General features: G+C 40.8%; 1 protein-coding gene across 14 annotated transcripts in view; it reads right to left on the bottom strand.

The window, feature by feature from the left end:
- Window positions 1-20944, bottom strand: part of THRB (thyroid hormone receptor beta) — a 382671-nt gene that overhangs the window by 114116 nt on the left and 247611 nt on the right. Inside the window, exon 3 of one of the 14 annotated variants that reach the window (XM_072950024.1) lies at window positions 13407-13432. The exons of the other annotated variants lie outside the window; for them this stretch is intronic. The gene's annotated coding sequence lies outside the window, so the exon portion shown is untranslated. The remainder of the gene's footprint in view (window positions 1-13406; window positions 13433-20944) is intronic. 14 annotated transcript variants of the gene reach the window in all.

Raw genomic sequence — 20944 nt, forward strand, 5'->3', positions numbered from 1 at the left:
CAGATTAGAAGTACCCATCATGCACCGAGACCATGACACTTCTGATCCAAACTAAATAAGGACAAAAATCCCTCCTCCCTTCAGGAAGGTGGAGTTGGGATGAAAATCAGGGAATGTGAACCCAAGTCCTTCTCTCCCAATTAATATTCTGCCCACTCATTTTTACATTCGATGTAACCAACTTGCCAAAGAAACTCGGGGCAGCCGCTCACCTGAGCCTGCCTGCTCTCCCCTTAAGAGTGTACTATCCATCCTTTAATAAATCCTCACTTTACTTTCTTAACCTCCATGTCCCATGTCTGAATTCTTTCTGCAGCAAGACAAGAACCTAGTCACCAGCAATAATTCCACCTGCCCCTTTTAGTTCAGGTTCTACAATCTCCTCTTGGGGCTCATTTTCACTCTTCCCTTTAATGTACATCCGTGCCAAATCATTGCTCCTTCGTCTTCTTCATCCCTGCTCTTTGTCCTCTCTCCCGGACAAAGTCACCAGGGCTTGGAAGGAGCATGCACCCTGCCACTTGTCAGCAGAATGACAGGGGTGATGTCAAGTCACGTCCCCAGATGGGTCAGGTCATCCACCTCAGAAGGGACGGATGGATTAAACAGGAAAGATGCACTTGGTAGCATTCTTTCATTCTCACGGGTGAGGACCTGGGGCCACAGCCTGAGAAAAATCCTGTTTCTGCCTTGAGGACTGCATCCTCCGGGGTAGGAGTGGGCTTCTTAGGGTCACAGTGGGCTTTAAAACAAACAATCCAGCCCTCTGTGAATCTGAAACAACCTACCACGTCTAATTCAGTGTCATACCGAGTGAAACTTGGAACCATTTCTAGCCACATAATGTAGTGATAGAAAAGTCAAGGAGAAACCAGCCAGAGCAAGTTTTATGAGGCCAACTCCGGAAGGATCGACTGGACCGCTTGCTGTGTTTATAGCAGACTTCCCTCGTAGCTACCTTTCCTCACAGGTGGACCAGCACCTCCGAATGTTTCTAAGAACTGGAAGCCAGACTCTTAAGAGGAGGCAGATGGGTGGTTTGGGGAACCGTCTCACACAGCAGGAGAAACAACAGATGCCCTGTTGGCCACAGTTAAGTGGTTAAAACTGCCTCTGCTGACACCTGGTGGAGGGGAGAGCGGCTTCTCTGTGCCAAAGACAACAACGTGTGTGTGTGTGTGTGTGTGTGTGTGGAGGGGCTGGGAAGCACCTCTCGTAACTACGGAGGAATGAAGGTGCCACACAGAACCACCAGATGCCGGAGAGTTTACTTGTGGTTGGGTGACTCACCAAGACACCCGCATGGAAAACAACAAACACGAATGTGAAAATAAAACACTGGACCAAAGTAAACGATGTATTATTGATTTCTTACAAGTGTCTCATGACGAAGAAGACAGCAACAAACAAGAACCCACTCCATCCCCCTGCCCCAGATGGCTTCCTAAGAAAAGACTCTCCTGCTTGACCAATGATGGAGGTACCACCCACGTTCCAGGGAGACGGCGGCACCCAGACTGAGCCCAGGCTCTGTGGCCTCTGGAATCTGCAGGAAGCTCTCTGCAGATTTTTAACCCTGGGATGGAAAGAATAATCTTCCAAATGAGGTATCATGAAGGCTGCTTTGCCCCTAAAATCCCTTGAAAATGAAAATGAATTTCTCCTAATATATGTAGTTATAATTATTTACTACTTCTTAAATACAAAATGTGGTGGTGGGGGGTCTGTACTGCAGAGGTCCGACAGAAACGGACTTTGTGAACTTTGTATCATTTCCATTTCCCTTTCCATGCTGCCTAATGAAGGCTGACTTTATCGGCAAACTCGGTGGTTTCCCATGAGGTGTGTGCCTAGCCCAATGCACACACAGCCTAGATTGTGTCTTTCTTTCTTTCTTTTTTTATTCTTGGCTGGGGCAGGGGGGGAGGTAATTCGGTTTATTTATTTATTTTTAGAGAGGCACTGGGGATTGAACCCAGGACCTTGTGCATGCTAAGCACATGCTCTACCACTGAGCTCTACCCTCTCCCCTAAATTTTGTCTTTCAACAATCTGTTTCAAAAGTGATTTCTAGGCATGCAACAGAGCAATTATTAGCCCAAATTCATAAGAATTAATCCATTGTGTTTAAGTCATGAAGAAAAGTTTATTTTTTGGTTTTTTTTGTTTTTGTTTTTTAACAATCACAGGAACCTTGGTGAAGGATTGAATCAGGGAGTTAGGATGAACAGATCTATGTAGGAAGGTAAGAAAGAAAAGAAGCCCCTAAAAGACTCATGTGGTTGCAATTTTCTTACAGTTACCCCGTCCTGGACTTTTAAGTTAAATTTAGAATGTGTATTTCCTTAAATGTGCTGGCTTAGATGTATGATTCTGACCAGAAAGTACAGTCAAGATACACCTCCTCCTGGGGTCGGTGATTCTAGAACACAGAAATTCTTTTTTCTAACACCTTTATTGTGCTATGGTTCCTGTACAGTAAACTACAGATGTACAATTAGGTGTACAATTTGTTGAATTTTGATAGATGTGTACACCCACGAAACCACCACCACAATCAAGATAGCTAACATTTCCATCACGCCCCAGAAGGTGCAAATTTCGAATTCCCAATTTATCCCTTTCCACCCATTTAACCCCCGGGTAGCCATAAGTTTGTAGCACACAGAAATTCTTAACTTTCATGGTACTCTTGGTGTTTCTGTAGTTGTTTCACTGTGACCCCTCGCAAAAGAAATAAATATCCTGTTTACTAAGAAGGTCCAAACGGCCTAATAGTAGTATTTGCATGGTGTCTGTGTTTTCCTCAAAAATTAAAGACATTCCATTGTGTTCATATGGGTTTGCTGTGGCAATCTCAGGATGCCTGGGTACAGAGTTTGGGAACCATGGCTGCTACAGTGTTGGGAATCAGGGGAAAGTTCGAGGTCTACATGACCTCTTTCCAGCCCTCACTCTTTGTAAGCCCACGTCTACAAAATCTGGCCTTCCCTTTTCATCCTGCTGAGTGAGTCTGCCTGGTGTACGCAGTGGAGTAGAGAATACAGAACGAAATCTTTGCTGGATTTAAGCTTATCTTGGGAATAAACAAGACTTGACCATCATTTAATAGTGTTTTCTGAGCCCCCATCATATGGGGAAGTTGTGAGGGAGTCTTTAAAAGTGAAAGAATGCAGCCCCTGCCTTAGAAGGGGGAGGCGATAAGTCACATTATTCCTGGGAGCTGCGGGAACACCAAAGGGAGCCGAGAAGGGAGCTGGACGTTAATTCTTAGGTGAAAACCTGACACATGAGCCTGGGATGTTAAACACGCTAGGATACTTGTAAGAGTAGCTCAACAAACCTATAAATGGCTGGTTGCTGGCTTTTCTATCCTGCGCTGGTTCTGACTTAAATATGCAGCAAGGAAGCTACGTATAAAATAAAGCAGCAGTTCTCAGAATTGGGGGAGCACCTGGAGGGCTCCCTAACACAGATTGCTGGGCTCCGTCCCCAGTGTTTCTGATTTAATCCATCTGGTGGTAGTGTGAGGCTAGGGTATCTGGGAGTCTGCGTTTCTAACAAGTTCCCAGGTGATGGACTGTGCTTTCCAGAAACCACATGTTGGGAGCCACCAGCCTACACCATTTGGAAACCTGTTAGGGAAACTGAGGTGCCATCTTGGTGAGCTACACAGGACACCGGGCAAGCATCCCTGCCTCTCCATTCCTGCCCAGCCTCGTCAGCCTGGTCTAGAACATACCAGTGAAGAGGTGATTATCAAGGCACCCAGCACTATTGCTGGACAGTTTCCTTCCCTGAAGGTCACTTGCATTTTAAGTAGGTATCCTGAAATTTGAGACCCTCAAGTACTGTAGTGACAACAAGACACAATGATGTGAAGGAGTTTTGCATTTTCAGAGAACTTGGCTTTGTAAATGTCCATTGACAGATGGCTGGATCAAGATTCTGTGGTATATTTATAAATGGAATACTACTCAGCCATTAAAAAAGAATAAAATAATGCCATTTGCAGCAACATGGATGGACCTGGAGATCACCATTCTAAGTGAAGTAAGTCAGAAAGAGAAAGAAAAATACCATATGATATCACTTATATGTGGACTCTTAAAAAATACACAAATGAATTTATTTACAAAACAGAAACAGACTCACAGATATAGAGAACAACCTGGTGGTTACCGTCAGGGAAAGAGGGTGGGAAGGGATAAATTGGGAGCTCAAGATTTGCAGATACTAACTACCACATATAAAATAGATAAACAACAAGTTTATACTGTATAGTACAGGGAACTATATTTGATACCTATAACGAAGAAGAATATGACAAGGAATACATGTATGTATATGTATGATTGAAACATTATGCTGTACACCATTGGTGCAGAATTGTCTTCAATTAAAAAAGGAAAAAAAAAAGCAAAGAGGTTGGCTTTGCAAACTGCTTACTTGTAAGTATGGAGTACAACCCTGGAGGCTCAGGAGAAGCTGTCTTTAATCTCAAGGAAGGGGTTCACAGCGGAATCAGCGGGGAGGCCTTGCTCCAGGGCTGGGCCTGGTCACATGTACTTAGAAAAGGCTTCCCCACTGTTTCTGCTGAGAACTCCTGCTCTGGCCAGAAGTACAAGAAGAACTTGAGTACAAGCTGAAGGTGGGGGTGGGCCACTCTCCCAAGCCTGTTATCCTGAAGGCATCACCTGCTCACCCCTGCCCACATACGTGCTCAGTGATTCGGAGGCACTGGCCACGCCCCTGCTGTCCTTTGTCCTGTCTGATTGCCACAGGCCTGCAGAGAACTTTTTTTCCTCCTTGCCATGTTTCCTTGGGTAGCAGCAGCATCACAGCCAGTGTGGTTTATCCTAAGCACTCTGCTAATCAAAAACCATTAGCTACACACTAAAGGACCCGCTGTGGCACCAGCGCATCAGCTGCACCTTACGGGGATTTCTGCACTCCTTCCACCCTCCCCCACCTCTCCTGCCCCATGCACTTATTTCCTTGAGCAGAGTTGCCCCGTACGGTCTCAGATTAGCAGCATCAGCTTCACCTGGGAGCTCATTAGAAACGTAGGTGCTCAGGTTCTACCCCGGACCCACGGAATCAGAGCCTCTGAGGGTGAGGTCCAGCAGGCTGTGTTTTCACAGCCCCTCCATGGAACATTCATTAGGTACCGGAACCAGGGCAGCTCCACCTTCTGCTCACCAGAGACCATAGACACTCACTTGGCCTGCCACCGCTGAGAGGCGGCCAACGCTGCCTCTCAATCATCTCTCGTTTCTTATGGGTTGTGTTTTCCATATTCACAAATCAGCTTTCCCTAAATCCTCTTCAAGTTTTTTACATTCCTATCAGCTCAGGAATCCCAAAACAAGACGTGATGTTTTACCCAGTGTCTGTTTCCTGCTGGGGGCGGGGGGTGGGAGGAGGGGCATTTCTGCGCAATTCTTAAATTCCCTACTCCTAGCATTGCGATTATTTTCTGAACAATAGGAGACTGCTGAGTCATGTTTGGCTCGCGGCTCCAGGCATCTTTTTTTCCTGCTGTACTTGTGCCGGGGAGACACAGTAATGTTCTATTCACCCCCCCGAATTAGAAATGCCAACAGCTCAGATATGCAACCAAAGTCCTCCCGCCCCAGCCCCTTTGGCTTATAAAGCCTTCCCACAAGTAACACCTTTGGAAATATTATATGGTGTTGACCCTGAGTCATTTGGCTTTGGCCAGGGCGGTCAGACCTTATCTTTTTATTAGCCGCTCCTTGCACAATGCCTGGCACACTGTCACGATGATTCTTAAAAAAAAAAAAAAGATGCCTGTGGAGTGAATCACATATCTACTTCCTGAGGTTCAAATCTTATCCTTCTATTCTGCCCTGATATAGTACAGCCAGCCCTCTGTCAGGAGCAGGGAGGAGCCCGGCTCTCTCATCTAGGCTCATGTTTGCATCTAAGCCAAAGAACAGGGCTTGACCTCCTCCAGGTCTGATGGTCCAGGAGCCCTATCTGGCCCCTGGCCCCGTTTGCACACTGTCTGCGGTACCACTTCAGTCCCTGCCGTAGCAGTGAGGCTCTGGTCGCCTCCTAGCATGGCTCTGCCTGAGTTTTTGTCTCCCAGCTGCAAAGTCAAACCGGTGGGACTGCTTAGCGTGCCTAAAACTCTAACAGTCAACCCGCGCTGCTCGGTCGCATCACCCGGCGGCTGTGCTGAGTCCCAGTGCGCAGGCTGCACCCCACACCGCGTGGTGTTTGGGAACTCGGGCCTGGGTTTGGTCAAGCTGCTTGGGCCATTCGGAGGTGCAAGCGACGTTGAGAACCCCCGCCAGAACGTGGATCTAAAATAGCACCCGGGAGGTCTGCCCACTCTGCTCTTGTTCCCTCCTAATCTCTTCTCAACAAGCAGTCAGAGTGGCCCTTTGGGGATATAATTCAGCTAGTGGCGGCCTCTCATCAAAACCCTGGCATGGTCCCCGAGGTCTGCCCCACTCGCCTCTCTGTCGTGGTCTCCTACTTCTCTCCCCATTTCAGCTCCACCAACCTCCTGGAACATGTCATCCGTGTCCCCACCAGACAGCCCTGGCACCAGGATTGTTCCTCTGCCTGAAATGCTCGTCTCGCAGACACCTGCTCAGTTCCTCCCTCACCTCCACTAAGTCTTGCAAATCTTAACTTCTCAGGGATGTCCACCTTGACCTCCTGGTCCCTGCTGTAACCTGCCCCTTCCCTGTGCACTGGCCTTCCCAGCATCCCTTATCCTGCCCCGCTCTTTCTTCTTCCCACAGTATGTAGCATCATCTTTTAACACACTGCACAGTTTACTTCTGGTTTTATTGCTGTTTGTGGTTGCTTATTGTTTTGTCTCCCTCTGCTGGGAAATAAACTCCTTGAGGTCAGGGGTCTTTGTTTTGTTCACGGATTACCCCAAGTGCTCAGACGGTGTGTGGCACACAGCAGGCTCTTAATACACACTTGTTAAATGAAGAACAATGGTCATGTCTGAAGGTGGTTATGAAAGGTGGGGGCTGAATGGAGGAGGAAAGGCTCAAGAATGCATGAAGAACATGAATTTTCTCAAAAATGACAGATTTTGTAGGAACACTTATCATTTGATTCTAATTATAAGTCAAGGGAAGGGACTGTCAGGCAATCTCTAGGTTAAAAAAAATTCACACCTTTAGAGACAGAAAGTGGGTTAGTGGTTATGCGGGGCTGGGCAGTAGGGGTGGGGTTGGTGCAGGGATGGGGAGCGACTGCTAGCAGGTTTTTTGCAGGGTCATGAAAATGTCCTCAAATGAGACTATGGTGGTAGCTGCACAACTCTGTAAATATATTAAAACCCACTGAACTGTGCACTTTCAGTGGGTGAACCTTGTTATGTAAATTATGTCTCAATAAAACTGTTAAAAATGCTCACTTAAATGAAGCATCACAGACTGTCACATTTAAAGCTGAAAAAGAAACATAGGCTATTATTATTTCCTATCAGGCAGGTGGATTTCTTCTGGCTTGGATTTGGAATCAGAGGTGGGAGAGTCTTCCTTAGCCCTTACTTGCTTCCAGAGACATCTATTAGTCAATAATGTAACTTAAAACTCTTGATCAAGGCTTAAGTCAAGAGTAACTTACTTGGACTAAATGGCTTTCTCTTAATAATTTCAACACTTTCCCAAATTCTGGTTTTTTTCGGGACTAGCTATTTTGAGAAAGAAGCAGCCACTTTGTACGAAACTGGTCTTTATATAGATCTGACACTTTGGAACTTAGAATGCCAAGGAAAACATCAGCCATGCTTACATCTACCATCTACTGATGGGTGGCCATTTGCGCTGCACATCGCAGAGGTGGATTTGTCTGCAGCTGTGACCTGAGATCCTGCTTGGCTGCAGCCGTGTGAACCTCCCTCCAACTTGCTGATGCTCTGGTTGTCTAACCACAGGTATGGGCCAATAAGAGCATGTTGTGGTTAAAATGATGGAGAGCAGCAACTCAAAAGGACCATCCCCCCCTCCCCAGGAGCTCAGTGGCATACCCCGTTAGGCTACCAAGGGGGGAACCTTCCTCCGGCTCTTCTGCCCGTTTCTCTGCTCATAGCCTTGACAACATGCTCACGCAAGCCCAGAGCGTCTGGTCCAATTAATGTCAGGAAGCTACCCGGAGTCCTGGCTTCGACATACTCACTAGGGAATCCCTAAGATGTGAGCGATGCTGTGATACAAGGACTCTTGGGGACCGCTGTGTGTTCAGAGAATTCCCAAGGAGGAAACGGGCATTGTGTCATTAATCACAGGGCTGTTTGAAGGAAGGGACACTCAGGGTTGTTTCTGCTCATTGATGAAACAGAGGGTTAGAGGGATGGAGAAACTTTACCCTCCAGCTGGTGAGAAGAGGAGTTGAATGTCAACCCAGAGCCAGTGCTCTTAATCACTGAGCCATACTGCTTCCCGCCCGCGCATCCCCGAGCTGGGTGCCTCGATGGGCGCAAGGATGACTAAGCTCTCCTCCTTCCCATCCAGTAAGCACGGCCTGGTAGGGACGACAAAGCTCGCACAAGCAATTCTAACCGGAGGAGGCCGTATTTGGCACTGTCAGAAGCGCGGAGGGCCGTGGAAGTGTGCAGGAGGGAAAGAGCAACTAAAAAAACCCAACTCTACCAAACACAGATGCTCTGCAAATCCTCCCTCCAACCTGCACAGGGGTTACGCCATCTTCCTGGTCCAGACCCAGGAGTGAACCGAGTGTGTTTCTGAATGGGGCTTGTAGAAAGTGTAGGTGACTGGGCTGACAGCATTCTGACCTTGCAATCTGGATACTTGGACAGAATACCTACATTGGCTTGTTTTCATGTCATTTGAACAACTGTCCTACAAAAAGAAGGTAATATGACCCTCGCAGAGATGTTATGAGGACTGACTGAGTTCATACAAGGAACGTGCTTAGGGTGGTGTCTCACGCATAGTAAGCGCTCGATATCTGAGTTGTTACTGTTATGTGCGGTTCATCACAGGTTCTGGCAAGTTGAGGACTGACTGCTAGAGACTTAATCGCATGGGGTCCTGGTTATTTTGTTGTGCAGGAGAGAAGAGCTGGCAGGGGAAGCTGCGCTCTCTTCTCAGGGTAGATGAGGTGGGGCGTCGGGCGGGGAAGGGGGTGGAGTGTCCCGCGGGCATCGTTGCTGTCTGCTGAGAACTTGGTTTACTTCCTGCAGGGGGAGGTCTGTAAAAAGGGCGTCGTATTAGGCATACATTTGTCAGGGCGCAATTTTTAATAAAATAATTGGTAACATTAGGAAAGCCTGGAATTTCCATCCTGTAGCATGACACCATGTAAAAGAGATTTGTTAAGGGGACAACCTGCTTCTCTGGGGACAGGAGCTTTTGTAAAGTGGACTCTTTTAAGCTGTGTTGCAACAGTTAATGGCGGCCATTTGAATGGTCTCTGTTGGGATTTTAAGTGGTGCTTTCTTAGTGAGAGATCATTTAAATCAATATTTTTCACATCTACTTTCCCTCAAAAACCATGTTTTTTTGGTCCAAAAATGATTTTTATAGATGTGAGATGGAACATTTCAATTGAACCATCCCCAGAGTCATCGTTTATTGTAAACAAGACCCACTTTCCTACCTCTTTTCTTGTATGAAAAGGAAAGAGAGTGGGCCTTGGTCACCAACCTGTATTGGTGGTTTTACCTGCCATGGATAAAAATGAATTGTGTGATTTTGGGGGGAAAAATAGATTCATGTGATTTGAAAAGAAAGATTTCCAGGGAAAGGGAAATCAGCTAGTTTCTAAAAAATAAAATCAAAGAAATAATGCAGATCTCACCTGAAATGTGTATGAATGTGTACCTGCAACTGCCTCTTCTTAATTCCAAGGCGGAAGCCAACCAGACCACATATGGCCCTTGGCTTTGTACTAAGATCTACAACAAATCTAAAGAGTTTCTACTTGTGGGTTCAATAAAATTGAGCAGGGGAAAAAAAGACAATGATACTTGGGATATGTGGGTTAACACGTTGCTGTGTTAATCACCATGTATCTTGCGCATGTGCATAGGGTTCCCTTAAAGGTGGGCTAATGATAGTGATAATCATAAAGGCAGTAACAGTCATACATGTGACATTCACTGAGTGCTTACTATGTGCTTGCCATCCTGCCAAGTGTCCTACATAAACCCCCTCCTTTATCATTCTCAGCAACCTATGGTGTAGGTGGTACCACCTAATCATAAAAGCTGGAGGATCTAAAATTAGGAGATGTGACTTCTGCTTTTTTTTCTTTTGTTTTATGAAGGGGAGGTAATTGGGTTTATTTGTTTATTTATATTTTGAAGAGGTACCGGGGATTGAACCCAGGACCTCATGCATGCTAAGCACATGCTCGACCACTTGAGCTATACCTTCCCCACTAGATGTGACTTCTTTGCCCAAAGTTGTAAAGACTTTTAAGTGAGAGGGCCAGGAATTGAACCCAGGTATTGTGCGTCCAGACATTTTGCTCGAAATGGCTACACTTGACTGCCTCTTGCAGGAATAAAGGTTACGGTGCTTTTGCACATGGATCATTTCATACAATGCCCACAACTTCAATTTATTATATCTTTTACAAATGAGGACACTGAGGCTCAGATGTTAAATGTCTAAAGATAACCATTGGTAAATGGGAAAATCGAGACTCAAAGTTATGCCTCTTGACCTCTAAGCCAAGTGTGTTCTTGAAGAATCTGAGCTTAAATCTTTTCTGAGTGGAAGATCCTGACAACCAATGGCCTGCGTCATTCTCTGTGAAGGCAAAAACTGAGCAACTCTTACACCTATGAGATATTTTTAAAAAACATGATATTTCTAGCTCAGAATATCAGATAGCTGAAATTTTAACATATAGAACACAAGGTCTGGTCAGGCTGACACAAATTATTTGCAAAGTCCACTCCTGGTGAATCTGAAACTCCCTCCCCTGCCCAGCCCAGAATCAGCGAGGCACATAGTACCTAAGTGGACGCAAACATTTCTTGTTAGATGTGAGACATTTTCTGAGTTCAGTACAGGTTATACGAATGTTCATAAAATCAGAAGTTCTATTAATAATCCATTTGATTGAGGATATTATTTCCATTATCTTGTGGTTGAGCTCATGAGACTAAGTCTTGTAAATGTACCAACTGGGTAGGAGGGTGTGAGAAAGAATGGACCCTCCATGTGCCACCAGGCTCAATCTTGTGTTAATGCTCAGAAAAGTTTATAAAGGGATTACTTAATAAAGGACAGGTGATTTTCTTGAAAAGCCAAGGGATATCTGGAAATTTGGGACATCAATAGTTGTTCAAAGGAAAAGTGGAATGGTACAAAGGATAAAGCTGGCTGACTGTGACTTACCAAACCACAGAATTTCCAACCCCCAAATTGAGTGCCAGTTTGTTACCTGTCCTGTCCTCCCCACCCAGGTCCAAATACACCCTTCTACTCTCTACTCTGATTCTGGGACAAACTCCCACAGTGCCTCGCCTGAGGGTGTTCTATTTGATTCTGCCAATAGGAGGCACTAGAGGGAGACTGCAAGGTGCGAAGAGAGGGGGCCCTTCCTTCCCTCTGTTCTTCGTGCCCCTGTGAGTCCCTGCCAGCAGTGGCTGTGGGCTGCAGACTCAGGTCTCTTTCAGCATTTCCAGAAGCAGTCTCTCTGCATACCACAGGGGTTCCTGCAGCAGCTGGTTGGAGCCCTTTCTTAGCACATTGAGTCCAACGCCACAGGACTGCTCCTCTGAGCATGTGTTGAGAAATTATAGTCCTCAAGCTGAAGGGTAGTCAAATGGAAGACTTCAAAGGATTGAATTAAAAAAAATACTTTTCAGCATAAAAATTATACCTGATCATACAGAAATGTTTGCGAGCACAGATAGTATAAAAGAAGAAAACAATTAAAATTAAAACCTGTCCTCCTAGATTTAAACCCTGATATTTTCACATATGCTTTCTGTTTTCTCCCCCTCTATGTTTTTACATATTAAAAAAAAAGGATTATTCTTAACCAATACTTGGTTAGTATTATCACATGACAATATGAGAAACTTAACTCTAAGAGGGATGTGACCTGCTTCATCACAAGGACAACTTGTCTCTTGCATTTTGGGACTGGACCTCTTTGGCAGGGCTGCTCACCTCTGACCCAGAAACCAGAGAGTGGCCAGGCCTACAGGCGCCCATCTCTGCTATGCCTGTCATGCCTTCTCTGTTGGGATCATAAATTAAACAAGAAATCTGTACATATTCAGGAGGAATGATCAGTATATTATGAGCTTGCTCCTAGGGTGAGTCTGAAAAATGTTGAAGAAATATGGAACACAACAGACTGCCTTGTAAGGAGTGGCATGTTTGGCTGAATAGTGGCACAAATACTGTACTAATTACCCTGGTCTGCAACATATTTTCCTACTTCTACATTCACTCATTCATTCATTCACAACTACTACCAGAATATCTACCAGGAGCAAGGGCAAAGCACTGTGCTAGTTGCTGGATTCATAGACAAGATACAATTGCTGCCCTTTATCACATAACCAGAAGAACCAAACTCTGGGAAGAAGGCATTAAAATACCAAAAAGCACATATATCCTCTTAACATTTTTCCTAATTAATAAAGCATCTTATTACTACACACATTTGTTCTTGGCTCACTCACAAGTACCCTTTCATCAGCTCCTTGTACCCCTTGAGAAATTTTCAACTATGAGATTTTCTCAGATAAATTGGGTATAGAAAAACTGCTTGTTGGCCCAATGTTTCAGTCTCCATCTGCCTTAAAATTATTTATGAAGTTGAAAATCTGACTGTTATGAATTTTTATGCTCCAAGTAACACAACACAGTAACATGAAATTAAAGTGAAGAATGTTCAAGGCAAAATAAATGGAAACACAATAGAAGATGAAGACCTTAACATACCTTGCATTCCTTGAAGGATTAAATAAATATAAAATAAGAAGGAATATTAAAATGTTATTAATAATGTTAATCTAGAATTACATATCAAATGTCATAACTAAAAAGAGAGTAATTAGAGAATACCAAAATAAAAACAAAATAATTATAAAATGTGACTAATGTTTTCTGAGAAAGAAATTTTTCAAGGGTAGAAATTAAGTAAAAATCCTAGAGCCAAAATAATCTTCCCATAATACAATCAACTTAGAAATTTAAAAAAGAAAGAAAAGCAGACGTATATAAAAAGAAAAACTGCAATTACTTGGAAATCAAGAAAATTATTTCCTAAACAAAACAACTCATCAAGCAGATATAACCACTGTAATATATATGCACCCAACATTGGAGCACTTAAATATACAAAGCAAATATTAATAGACCTGAGGGGAAAATTAGACAGCAATACAACAATAGGAGGGGGCTTTGATACTTTACCTTCATCAATGGATAAATCATTCAGCCTGCAAATCAGTAAGAAAACAGTGGACATGAATAATACTATAAACCAAATGAACCTAACAGATACATACAGAACATTTCAACCAATAGCAGAATACACATTTTTCTCACATTCTCCCGGAAAGATCATTCTCCAGGAGAGATCATATGTTGGGCCACAAAACAAGTCTTAACAAATTTAAGAAGGCTGAAATCATATCAAGTATAATATCTGACAATAATGCTATGAAACTATAAATCAATAACAGGAAGAAAATAGGAAAATTCATCAATACGTGGAAATCAAACAACACATTCCTGAACAACCAATAGGTTAAAGAAGAAATCAAAGGGAAATCAAAAAGCACTTTGAGACAAGTGAACATGGAAATAACAACATATCAAAACTTATCAAATGCAGCAACAGCATTTCTAGGAGGGAAGTTTATAGTGATAAACAGCTATATTAAGAAAAAAAGAAAGATCGCAAACAATTGAACTTTACATTTCAAAAGACTAAGAAAAGAAGAACAAACTAAACCCAAAGTTATCAGAAGGAAAGAAATAATAAAGATTAGAGCAGATATAAATGAAATAGAGACCAGGAGGACAATAGAAAAGATTCACAAAAAAAGAAATTAAAAACAAAAGATAAACAAAATGGACAAATCTTTGACTAGACTAACCAAAAATTTAAAAAGAGGACTCAAATAAAATTATAAATGAAAAGAGACATTATAACTGATATCACAGAAATATAAAAGGATAAGAAACTACTGTGAACAATCATACACCTACAAATTAGATAACCTAAAAGAAATGGATAAATTTCTGCATAATTACAATTTACCAAGATGACTCACGAAGAAATGGAAAATCTGAACAGACCAATAACAAGTAAAGAGATTGAAACAATATTTTTAAAACTTCCCAAAAAGAAAAGCTCTGGGCCATCTGGCTTCCCTGGTAAATTCTACCAACTATTTAAGAAAGAATTAACACTAATCCTTTTCAAACTCTTCCCAAAAACTGAAGAGGAGGGAAAACTCCCAAACTCATTGTATGAGGCCAACATTACCCTGATACCAAAGCCAGATAAGGACACTGAAAAAAGAAAATGACAGGCCAATATCCCTAATGAGCATAGATGCAGAAGTCCTCAACAAAATAAGAGCAAACTGAATTCAACAGCACGTTAAAGGACCATATATCTTGATCACGTGGGATTTATTCCTGTGATGCAAGTATAGTTCAACACCACAAATCAAGACATGTGATACATCACATTAATAGAATGAAAGATAAAAATCATATGATCATCTTAAAAGAGTCAGAAGAAGCATGTGACAAGTTTCAACACTGTTTTATGACAAAAACTCTCAACAAATTAGGCAAGAAGTATCTCAACATAATAATGGCCTATATGGCAATCTCATAGCTAACATCTGAAAGCTTTTTCTCTAAGATCAGGAACAAGACAAAGGTGCCCACTCTCACTAATTCTATTCAGTATAATTCTGGGAGTCCTAACCAGAGCAATTAGGCAATAAGTTAAATTGTCTCTGTTTGCAGATGACATAATCTAATATAAAAAGAACCCTAAAAACTCCACCAAAAAACTGTTAGAACTAATCAATGAATTCAGTTAAGTTGCAGGATACAAAACCAATATATAAAAATCAGTTGTATTTTATACACTAGCAGAAAACTATGTGAAAATGAAATTAAAAAATAATTCTATTTATGATAGTATCAAAAAATAAAATATTTAGAAATAAATTTAACCAAGGAGGTGAAAAATCTCTACCCAGAAAACAATAAAACATTGATGAAAGAAATGGAAGAAGATACAAATAAATGGAGAGGTATCTTGTATTCATGGATCAGAAGAATTAATGTTGTAAAAATGTTCATTCTATCCAAAGCCACCTAGAGATTCAATGCAATCCCTATCAAAATCTCTATAACATTGTTTCAAAGAAATAGAAGAAATAATCCTAAAATTTGTATGAAACCACAAAAGACCTCCTGAAATACCCAAAGCAATCTTTAGAAATAAGGACAAAGGTGGATATATCACAATTCTTGATTTTAAATTACATTACAAAGTTATAGTAATCAAAACAATGTGGTTCTGCATAAAAATAGACACATAGACCAATGGAACAAAAAACATAGCTCAGAAGTAAACCCACACATATATGGTCAACTAATTTTTGACCAGGGTGCCAAGAATACACAATGCGGAAAGGATTTATTTCTTCAATAAATGGTGTGGGAAAACTGATATCTACATGTAATGTGGATATTGAAAGAGATGGAAAGAATGAAATTGGACCCTTACACCACTCACAAAAATCAACTTGAAATAGATTAAAAACTTAAATAAAAGACTTGAAATGGTAAAACTCATAGAAGAAAACAGGGAAAGTCTCCTTTATGTTGGTCTTGGCAGTGATTTGTTTGGATATGATGCAAAAAGCACAGACAACAAAAGCAAAAGAACAATACATGGGATGACATCAAACCAGAATGTTTCTGTACAGCAAAGGAAATCATCAATAAAATAAAAACCTATCCATGGAATGAGAGAAAATATTTGCACACTATATATCTGATAAGATGTTAAGATCCAAAATATATAAGGAACTCATATAACACAATAGCACAATAGCAAAACAAAAACAAAAACAAATAACCAAGTTAAAAAAATGGGCAGAGGGGCTGAACAGATTTTTTTTTTTCCAAAGAAGACACAGAAATGGACAACAGATATATAAAAAGTTTCTCAACATTACCAATCATCATGAGAATGCAAGTCAAAACAATGATAAGATAGCATCTCACACTTGTTAGAATGACTATCAACAAAAAGACAAGATGACAAGTGTTCATGAGGATGTGAGATAAGCAAGCCCTGGTGCACTGTTGATGAGAATGTACATTGGTGCAGTCACTGTGGAAAACAGCATGCAGATGCCTCAAAAAACTGAAAATAGAAATACCATATGATTCAGCAGTTTCACTTCTGGGTATATGTTCAAAGGTAACAAAATCATTATCTTGAAGAGATATCTGCACTCCAATTTCAGTGTTATTGACAACAGCCAAGACATGAAAACAACCTAAGAATCTGTCGATGAATGAATGAATAAAGAAAATATGACATGCATACAATGAAATATTATTCAGCCATACAAAAATCCTCTACTGTATGGCACAGGGAACTATATTTAATATCTCATAATAGCTTATAATGAAAAAGAATATGAAAAAGAATGTATATATGTGTGACTGAATCACTATGCTGTACACCAGAAATTAACACAACATTGTAAACTGACTATACTTCAATTAAAAAAAAGAAGCTATGGCTTGAAAAAACAAAAAACAAACCAAAAATAAAAAACAGGAAACAAATCCTGACATTTGTGACAACATGTATAATACCTGGAAGATACTGTGCTAAGTGAATAAAACCAGACACAGAAAGACTTACACGTGGAATCTAAACATGTCAAACTCAGAGAATTAGAGAGTAGAATGGTGGTTGCCTAGGGACGGATGTGGGGGAAATGGGGAAATGCTGGTCAACATGTACACATTTTCAGTTATAAGACGAATAAGTTCTGGAGGTCTAATGTACAGCATGGTGACTCTAGTTAAGAATACTGTGTTGAGTGGGGAGGATATAGTTCAAGTGGTAGAGTGCATGCTTAGCATACACAAGGTCCTGGGTCCAATACCCAATATCTCCTCCAAGAGAAAGAAAAAAAACCAACTAAATAAATAAACCTAATTAACTCCCCCATAAAAAAAAAATAAGAGGGGAGGGTAGAGCTCAGTGGTAGAGTGCATGCTTAGCATGCAGGAGGTCCTGGGTTCAATCCCCAGTACCTCCATTTAAATAAGAAAAATAAATAAAACCTAATTACCTCCCCCCCAAAATTAAAAAAAAAAGAAGAATGCTATGTTATATACTTGAAATCTGCTAAGAGAGTAGATCTTAAGTGTTCTTGCCACACACATACACACACAAATGTTAACTATGTAAGGTGATGGATGTGTTCATTACCTTGATTGTGGTAATCATTTCATGATGTATACATATATTAAATCATCACATTGTATGCTTAAAAATCATACTGTAAATCTAAGTATATACAATTTTTATTTGTAAATCATACCAATAAAGCTGGAAAAAATTCAAATGCATTATGCATTTGACATTAGGTATGTTAGAGAAAAAACACAAAGAAATGCTGAGAGAAGAATTAAGAACATCAGAAAGCTTATAGAATTAAAAAACATTATAACAAGAATGAAAGATATCCAAAAGCTGATTCTTTAGGAAAAACAAAAACAAAACTATATATAGATGAATTACCAGCTAACTTAATAAAGAAAAAAATCTAAAAAATTCATGTAATTAGGAATAGAAAGGGAAATTAGTTACAGATGCTGAGAATTACAGCAATGATAATAGAGTAATAACTTTGTGCAAATAAATTAAAAATTTAATTAATTGATTTTATTGAAATACAAAATAGCAAAACAAATAAAAGACAAATCCATATACAGTAATAATCATGGGGAAAATAACCACCATCAAGGAATTCCTCTATTCCTTCTTTGAAAGTATGAAATCCAACTGATTTCATGTACGGGTTATTTCATAGATAAAAAAAAATGCTATTTAAACTTTTTGATAACACAAAGAGAGAAGAAACAATCCCAAAGATTTTTGTGAAACCAGTGTAATTATGATACAAAAATATGAAAAAGACAGCATAAAAACAAACCAGCCCAGATCATTTGGCTATATTTATGCCAAAATCTTAAATAAAATATCAAAAAACTCTTGAGAACAATTAAAAGATCAACATTTCAGACAAAATGGAGTATTTCCAGGAAAGCAAGGATGGCTCAATATGAGCAACACGAAAATTGCTCATTATGGTAACAAGTGCACTGAGTGAAATGTATCTGATTGTGAAGGATGCTGAAATGGCATGTGATAATATTCACTCTTTGTTCTCGATGACTTAAAAACCCTCAGGGAAGGAACCCTATATGAATATTATCTTAACATAATAGTAAATGTATGGAAAATTTTGAAAAGAGAGTAGTGAGAAGAAATTAATCCTATTAGATAGTAAAATGTAGTCCAATCCCTTAATGATGAAAACAAGGCAGCATTGGTGCATTAACAGATACAGATCAATGGGACAGCACAGAAGTTCAGAAACAGACCCCAATATATATGGAAATTGAGAATATGGTAGAGCTGGCTTATTCTATTCACGGAGATGGGACAACCAGTAAACCATCTAAAGAAAAGTCAAGGTTGAATCCATAACTTTATAAGATAAATTGGTTAATTAAGTAGATGAAAGATTTAAATGTAACAAATCAAAGTCTTAGAAGAAACAATGGGAGAATCCTTCAACGTAGAGAAGACTTTCTAACTATAGCACAAAATATAGAAAGTACCCACAATCTCACTTCTCAAGCAGCTGTAAAATCCATATCTTGAACATCTCTAAAAGGAGATATATAACGTCTAAGTGTCCATTAATAGGGCCAAGGTAACAGACCATCTGATTACCACCCAGTGGAGTGCTTTATGAATGTGAAAGAAGAATGACAAAACTCCTTGTGAGCTGATACGGAATAAACGTTAGGAAATATTGTTAAGTGAGAAAAACAGTGTATAACAGTGTATATGGTATAAATCATCTGTGAATACAAAGGGAAAGAAGAACATATGAAAGTGCGTGCAAAGAATGTCTATGGATGGACACACAAGAAATGAACAACATTGTAGTCTATGGGGAGGAACCTGGATGAATTGACTGCAGACTTTTCAATGCATTTTGAATCCTGAACCATGTACAGAGTTTAGTAATCTGTTCAAAAGGATAAAATGAGTACAAGTGACTATAACACAAAGGTGGAAAAATTTGAGGGAAAATTCAGACTTTACAAAATTGAAGACCAAATGCAATAATGTGATAGTGGCAGAAAATAAATCATACGAAAAAGAGAATGAAAAGCACACATGCTCCAAAATGTTCTGGATCTATATAAAACGGTTTTACACATTGGTCTTCTTGTCTAAGTAGGACTCGAGGAAGGGCTGTAGCCTCAACTGCCCACAGGGGGTACACATTCATTCATTCAACAGATATACGTTGGTGCCAGCCATGCGTCAGGCACTGGGGACAGAGCTGTGTACAAACACGGAAAAAAAATCCCTGCCCTGGTGACTTTTGATCTAGAGAGGTGCACAGGCAATGAAGCAAACGTCACATAGAGCAAAAGACAGCCAAGGGGGTGGGAGTTGAGTCATGAATAGTGAAATCAGGCAGGTGATCATGGCAGTGAGGGTGGGATCAGAGGGTGATTAACAGGCACCTTATAAAGGAGGTGGCATGACTTCCCTCCAGAAGGGGGTTCTCATGTAAAGTTGTGGGAGCAGTTTTCCCAGACCTTTCAGTTTTGCCAGAGCTTCAGAGGACACCACAAATCCAAATTTGTACTGGAAATCTCCTGATTCTAAAATCTTGACTCAATTTTTAAATAAACCGCCACGATATCCAAATAAAACACATCTTGCTGGCCAAGGCTGGCCCCAGGGAAAGCCAGTGCAAATCTCTGAAGAAAAGAGACTGACTTTTAAAACAAACACATCAAACTTGTAAGCCCTGTCATCTGATGAAAATATGCATGGTTTTCATTTCTTGAAACATTTCTGGAACTCCTCACTGAAAACCAGTTGGCTCTTTAGAGTTTTTTATTTTTTTTAAAAATTCTCACCACATAAGAAAACCTGTATCATTTTGGACTGAAATCTTGTTTGGACCGAATGTTATTACTCAGCTTGATGTCTGATTTTGTTCACCAGATTTGATTCTTCATAACATTGGGTTTTCAAAAAAATCATATTTACACTCAAAAGCCCAAGGATGTGTTTAATAATAGTCTCTTGGCCTTGAAGGCAGTCCCAAAGAGGAGTAGCAAATATTTAGAGTAAGGGCAGTGCCACTAAAATAAAAACGTTTTCTTCTTTTCCTTCTCCAATACCTATTGAAAAGGATGTACTTAAGTCTGTAGGAGTCGACCCAAGCATCCCAGTTTCATAGGCATTTAGTAAAGGCTCAGTACTTCGGCGTCAGCTGACTGCAACAGCGTGCTGAGTTTTTGTTTTTTGTTTTTGAATAAGGGCTTGACTCCTTGGACAGAACCGAAGGCAGTTCATTCCCGGGATCCTCAGCATGCAAATACATATCCACCCAAACAAAGGCTTTGTGCCAAACACAACCAGCACAACAACATTTGTACGTTCCTGTGACCCATGGCTTAGTTTCTGTGGTCGTTTGATGACATTAGTCATGTAGAATCACAGTGAGGAAGAATGCAGAGCTTTTCAGAAGCCTGTGACAGCTTGGATTTTCCTCCCTAACGACCTGGATGAATCAGAAGCCACAAGTTTGCATCTGAGAACTCTTTGTGGTTGTTAAGACACACACGCT

This window comes from Vicugna pacos, chromosome 1 (genome assembly GCF_048564905.1).
Source record: "Vicugna pacos chromosome 1, VicPac4, whole genome shotgun sequence".
Taxonomy (NCBI): Eukaryota; Metazoa; Chordata; class Mammalia; order Artiodactyla; family Camelidae; genus Vicugna; species Vicugna pacos.